The sequence below is a fragment of the Euleptes europaea genome, chromosome 8 (assembly GCF_029931775.1).
Source record: "Euleptes europaea isolate rEulEur1 chromosome 8, rEulEur1.hap1, whole genome shotgun sequence".
Taxonomy (NCBI): Eukaryota; Metazoa; Chordata; class Lepidosauria; order Squamata; family Sphaerodactylidae; genus Euleptes; species Euleptes europaea.
Genome location: NC_079319.1, coordinates 96,124,349 through 96,131,001, shown reverse-complemented (window position 1 = coordinate 96,131,001; position 6,653 = coordinate 96,124,349). Strand labels below are relative to the sequence as shown.

The 6,653-nt window shown below is 41.8% G+C and overlaps 1 non-coding gene across 1 annotated transcript; it reads right to left on the bottom strand.

The window, feature by feature from the left end:
- Positions 1-6,349: 6,349 nt before the first annotated feature.
- Positions 6,350-6,421, bottom strand: TRNAY-GUA (transfer RNA tyrosine (anticodon GUA)). Its single transcript has one exon. It is a non-coding gene; the product is annotated as a tRNA-Tyr (tRNA).
- Positions 6,422-6,653: the final 232 nt, after the last annotated feature.

The following is a 6,653-nucleotide window of genomic DNA, read 5'->3' as shown; positions in this document are numbered from 1 at the left end:
ATCATATCTCCCCACCCCGGTAGCCGATCGTTAATCCTTTTGTCACCTTTTGTCTTAGCATGGGAACCATGAGGGTAATCTCATCACCCTCCCCCTCGGAAAATAGTATAACTGGGGTCCCCGGGATCCATACGGTACCTCAGGTCTTCTCTTGGCATCCTTGCCGACACTCTGTGTGTGGAGTTTTGCATAGCTCACCCCCACTCTCCCCCTCCCTGGGTTCCCCTCCACTCTGCCTATTCTTTCCAGTCTTTTAGTCCACAGAACTTAGGACACCTACCTCTACAGGACAGGTAACGTATTGCCTGTCATCGATCCCTGCCACATTGGCAACCGTCCCTTATCTCCTCCCTTTTGCTCTTAGACTCTGTATGAACGTTGAATTTATGATATTTGTATGCTTGTGTACATACCTAATTGACTAAGTAAAAATCTTTAAACTAAAACTCATTTGCCTTTGTCTTTCCTATTGAATCTCGGATTGGACTCCCATAAACGTTGGTTAAACGATCCCAGGTTATGCCCACTGCCGGTTATTGAACGCTAACTTCCCCATATATTTCATAACCGAGCAATTAGGCTAACACATGATGCATTTTATTTATGACAAAATGTACAATCTAGCAAATAAAACAATCATTTGGTTAATTATGAAGTGGTAAGGCTTACTGATGTATTGCAAGGTGAATATTGTATGTGTTCTGAATAACGTTAAGAGTGAATGAATTCTGAAACCTCTTAGTGATTTCAATATTTTCAGTTAAGGAATCATGTAAGTATGTATAGAGTTAGAAAAAGGAGTACAAGAGCATAATCTGAATTTGAAAAAAAAAATCAGGTTCTTTCTTTCCACTAAATGAATAAAGAGTTTATAGTTGGTTATAAAGAGAACATGGTCCTCAGTTTGCCAGACCTGAGCAAGGCTGTTAATGATAGGATGTTTTGGAGGACATGGATTCATAGGGTCGCCATGAGTTGGAAGCGACTTGATGGCACTTAACACACGTACGCACACACATATCTCAACATACCTGATAGCAAAAGCACATATCCCAATAAAGCTGACTGATTAACTGCTATAAAAATTGTTATAGCCCCAAATGAGTACAATTAAAGAACAGTTTACTAAGAATGGCAAATGGTGCAATTATCCAAATGGAATGAAGTCATTACATGAAGAGACAGTAGACCAAGCACTGAATGATTTGCTAAGCATTGGCATCACCTTGCCCATTTCTGGAAGTAAAAAGACAATATTGATATTAATGGATATCATCATTTCTTGTAAGATGTAATTCTGCTTATGATGTAATACAAGGGGTTTACTAAAGGGCCTATGCCATTTGTTGTATTAACCACACAAACATATACTTATACTAAGGAGACCAGCAGTCCATCAAACTCAAACTTGTCTGCTCTAACCAGCAGTAACTTTCAGATTATCTGATCTTTTAAAACTGTATGTCACTTTCCAAAGAGAGGGGAAAGTGAGCCTCAGATCCCAGGCCTACCCATTTCTTTCTGGCCAACCAAGGACTTTTCCACATTTTCATTTTCTTCTCTCGTAAGTTCCTATTTCTTTGGGGGAGAGGGTGCTTTTTCAGTTCTGCACATATTTTGCTCCCTCTAGTGGTCGATTTGATATCAAACAGCTTTAAGTCCAGTGTCTTTCCCTGCAGATTTAAACTCTCCTTGCAGGTTTTTATGCTAGACTTAAAGCTGATATTTAATCAACCACTACAGGGAGCAAAATACGTGCGGAACTGGACCCCCCCCCCCCCCACGGAAGAAACAGAAACTTACAAGCAAGGAAAATGAGAATGTGGAAAAGCCCATACTTAGCCAGTTGCTTCTTTATCTGCTGTCCTTCAAAGCAATGCAACTTTTTCTTATAAGATTCTCCGAGGGAAATACTGGTACAATGCATAGCCAGCTCCAGAGCCTCCTTCCCAGGCCCTATACCTCTGCATCACACTGGGGATGCTGGATATTGAACTTGAGAATGTCTGCATGCAAAGAAAATGCTGTACTACTGAGCCACAGCCCCTCCCCAACATGTTTTGTATTGATTTTTAATTAAAAAGCAGATTTAAAAGGCCCTCCTTGGAAGCATGGGCCCCCAACTCAGCTGGGGCCTATTTTGCAGCCACGGGTGGAGGGAGCCTGGTGCTGGCATTGTGAGGGGCAAGCAGGCAGCCAGCGGCAGGGAGGCTGTCTGCTGGCTGGGAGTGGCTCCGCAGCTCCACACGGTTGGGAGCCCTCTAGCTGGCCAGAAGAGCTATGGGTTAATGGTGGCTGCAGCCGAGCTGCCTTGCAGTGCTCTCGCCTCCTCTCCCCAACAAGAAAACTCCTTGGCCAATCAAGGCCCTCCTGGGGAGGAGCCTCCCAGCCGGCCAAAGTTTGAACAGGCCAATCAGGCCCTTGCAGTGGGCAGGGCTTCCTGGCTAGCTCGGTTGGACCTGAGGTTTTCACTCAGGTCCACCAGCTGCGTATATAAGCAGCTGCCTGCTCACCCTTGCTCTGAGTTTTCCTCTCGCTTCACCTTGGTGGGTAGAAGATGCCAGGCACCAGGGCCCCACAGCTCAGCTCTGTGTCTGCAAATCATGTTAGGGAAAGCGGCAGACAAACCTCTCCAGGGAAATTATCACATATTGTAGGTAGTGTCACTGGAAAAGTATATAATACATACTCCTTCGGCACACAACCTATATAGGGTATGTTACCAAATGCTGCTCATAGACAATGTTATGCTCAGAACACTTGTACAGGATTTTTTTTTTTTTAAGCAAACAGTGAGTGCACCCAATGCATTGAAAACTAGAAACCTGAGAGAAGAAACATGCCGTTGAGTGGCAACTGAGTTACAGCAACCCCTTCCAGAGGGCATAGAAGCCATGAGATGAATGGAGGTGGTTTGCCATTGCCTTCTTCTGTGTAATAACCCCATTCTTCCTTGGTTGGCAGTCTCTCATTAAAGTACTAACCATGGCCCACCTTACTGAGTTCCCAAGCCCTGATGAGCTCAGGCCAAAGTGGGCTAATCAGGCTGCTCTAGAAACTCAAGTGTTCAAAAACTACACAGATCTGCATAACATATAGTAGTAAATTATGTTTTTATTACGACCTTTCTGACCTGCATTTGATTAGGCAAAGTTCACCACTTTTGGCCCATTTATTTCAACGGGGAAAGTTTGCACCTACAACGACACTTCTTTGTACCCTATGTACATTTACTTCAGAGTAAGCTCTGCTTAACACAGTGGAATTTACTTAAAATATGCATTGGATCATGCTATTAATTTCTGTCTTTCAATGAATTAAACAGGATTTTACAATGCTCAATTTGGAGTTGATTTGTGCCTGTACTATTTCATAATGTTTACGAGGTTAGAACATAATATGCTAAAAATGTACAATTTCTGAAGCATCTGTAGGATTTACTGAATTGGAGAGGATGCTTTACTCGGAGCTATATTTTAATACAATTAGTCTTGATAATTTGGTTTAGAGTTTTTGTGCACATCCTAAATGCCACCTAAAGGTGATAATTTTAGTGAAAAAAATAAATTTCCTTCAAGCTGTTTTTCAGCCTCATTTTCTGTATAGGCCATTAACAACATGGAAATTTCAAAAGAGAGAGAAATATGTTTTCTAATGTGATCACACATTGCTTTAAAAAAAAAACCAAGCCTGATATTTGGAATCCACTTGGCAATTGCAAGTATGGAAGGGAAATCCTGTGACATAAATGTACTGAAGCCACTCTGAGGCAGACAATGGCAAACCACCTCTGAACATCTCCTGCTTTGAAAACCCAACAGACTCGTCTCTTTTGGGTCAGGTAGGCCTCCTCTTTCGTTGGAAGCCCAGATCTTGGCGAAAGATTGGCATGCCCGTTATAGCCAGGTATTTGGAGATTCTTCCATTCTGGAGTATGAGGCATCAGGCCAGAAACCTCTTTGTGATGTGTCCATTTTGCCAGAATGGCCCCCTGTCATCGAGACTGAGATCAGGGGTCTTATTCCATCCCTTGCTTCTGGAAAGCATTTTTTTTTATAGATAGTCAGGAGTATCCCCATTGGACAGGACTCTGGGAGAAATCCCTCACCAATCCCCAAGAAGCTTTAATAAAGAGAAAGGGAATCCCAACACCCCACGACAATCCAGAACAATTTAGGGAATTTTGTAGATGCATGTGTGTGCAGTGTTTCTCGGATTGGTACTAAGCAATGATTGTGAACATCGATTGATGGTGGGAGGTATGTTGTTTTCGTTTCTGTGTGGGTTTGGGTATGAAATTGTTGAATCTGTGAAAGGGTTTTACAATACATGGCTGTTCTGTTCACAGTTCCAGCCAGCAAACTAATCTGAAATATTCCAAATTTAGTTATTTTAAATATACCCCAGGATTCTTGATTCTGGGCATAGTTTATGCAAAACAAGCATTTGTTATAAACAAATGGGGGACCTCAGTATGACAACATTTAACTCTACAGCAAATTGTAATAAAGCGGTCCCAATATATATTACATCTATTCACAGACCCAGCAACCTCATACCACTTTGCAACGCCCATACACACATTGAAGGAGGAGCTTTATAGAAGCTCCATAGAATGAGGGTAGGCAGATAGGAGAATATATTAGAAAGTATAAAGGGAGGTATCCAATAAGTTAAGGAAATAGAATGTATGGAATCGTTTCGGCTGCTAGCTGATAGGGAACATGGAAGCGACCTGCACAGCATGACACCTATGCAAACACAAACCCCAGGAGTATTTTTCATGTACAGAATTGATTTCCAAGATTGACAGGATGGGTTAAGATACTTGCGTAATGGTTAGCACTCTGGACTTTGAATCCAGCAATCCGAGTTGTATACATTATAATTCTAATCTTAGTCATTTCTGTTGCTGTTATAATTATGCTTTGTTGCCTCTCACAATGTATGCCAGCAATATTTACACTTTTAGACCGCCACCTGATAAGTAATTTGGGTTTTTCTTAACCCAAAAATGGGGGAACTGTCGTGAGAATTTTTGGTATTGAACATTAGTTTATATTAAATATTATATTTTATTATATTAAATGAGTTTGGGTTAAGAAAAACCAATTAATCTGTAGTTTATTAATCTATAACTTAGAAGCAATATGAAGACCTGACTTTTAGCTGACATCAGCTCTAATTAGGCTCTTGACCCTAAAGGGCACATGAGCTAGTCACCCAAAGCACATTACGTGCTCCAAATCAAGGCCGTTCAAGCAGGCGGCAAATTGTCTGCTCACGTAGGAGGAGATCCGTCAATGTTCCAAAACAAATCAGATAGCAGACCCGGACACTGGACGAATTATTATGGAACAAGATATTTCTATACAATTTTAGTCATGATTTGTGGAAACTCATTTTCTAAAGAATGTGACAGGGAGGGGTCATTTGAGACCCTCTCCTCACGATTCAGCCCATATAAGGCTGATCCAGATGCCCAGTCCTTGTCCTTCCAAGGAGAGACCACAGACCCTTTGAATGGTTGCCATCTCTGTTTCTCTCTCTGGAAGTGACCCAGAGGCCTCTGTATCTGTTTTGTCTGTCAGTATGTATATGTTTGTTAAGTGCTGTCATATATATTCAGTTAACTATTGCTTTCTTTTTTGCTTCATATACTTTTTGTAAGTTCAATAAACCTATATGCTTAACTGCTATGAATTTGTGGTCTGAGACTGTCCTAAGAACATGGTTTGTGGTTTCCTATTACACTCTCTGGCTTTGCTTGGTAAGTAGCAGGCAGAGGAGTCCAAACATTAAAGAGCTCAAGGGACAGAATTTGCAGAATTCTCCCCACAGTCCCCCGGTGAGGACTTGATCCCCCAGAGTTGTTCAAGCTCTTTCCTGATTGGTGAACACTCATTTTAGCAAAGCTCTTCACCCAGGTAAATTCAACAGGTGTTATCCCCACGGGGTGGAAATGGAGTATTGTAGTGCCTGCGTTTAAAAGGGGAAAAAAGTGGACCCCCAGAACTATCGTCCAATAAGTCTCCTGGTCATGAGTGTAGTGTGGTGGTTTGGGTCAGACTAGGGTCAAGGAGTACCAGGTTCAAATCTTCATTCAACCATGGAAGCTCACTAGGTGATATTGGTCAGTCACTCTCACTCCTAGCCCAATCTACCTCACAGGATTATTGTTGTAAGGATAACAAAAAAAATTACATATATCCACCATTCATGTACATATGAAGCTACCTTATACTGAATCAGACCCTTAGTCCATCAAAGTCAGTATTGTCTACTCAGACCGGCAGCGGCTCTGCAGGGTCTCAGGTAGAGGTCTACCTACTTGCCTAGTCCTTTTAACTGGAGATGCCAGGGATTAAACCTGGGACCTTCTGCATTACAAGCAGATGCTCTACCACTGAGCCACAGCCCCTCCATTAATGGCATTGCCTTAATGTTAATGTTTTGAAAACTTTATTTGATCAAGTTGCAGAATTCCAATCTTGTACATGCTGAGACAGAATCATAACATTAGTGATAAAATTTTAGCAGCTTGGGGGGGAGGGAGATTATAATTCAGTATCACATATAGGGGGAAAATGATTTCAAAGAAAAGGAAAAGCTTTCCTGAAGATTATTAGAAAATGTCCCTTGACAGGAAAGCA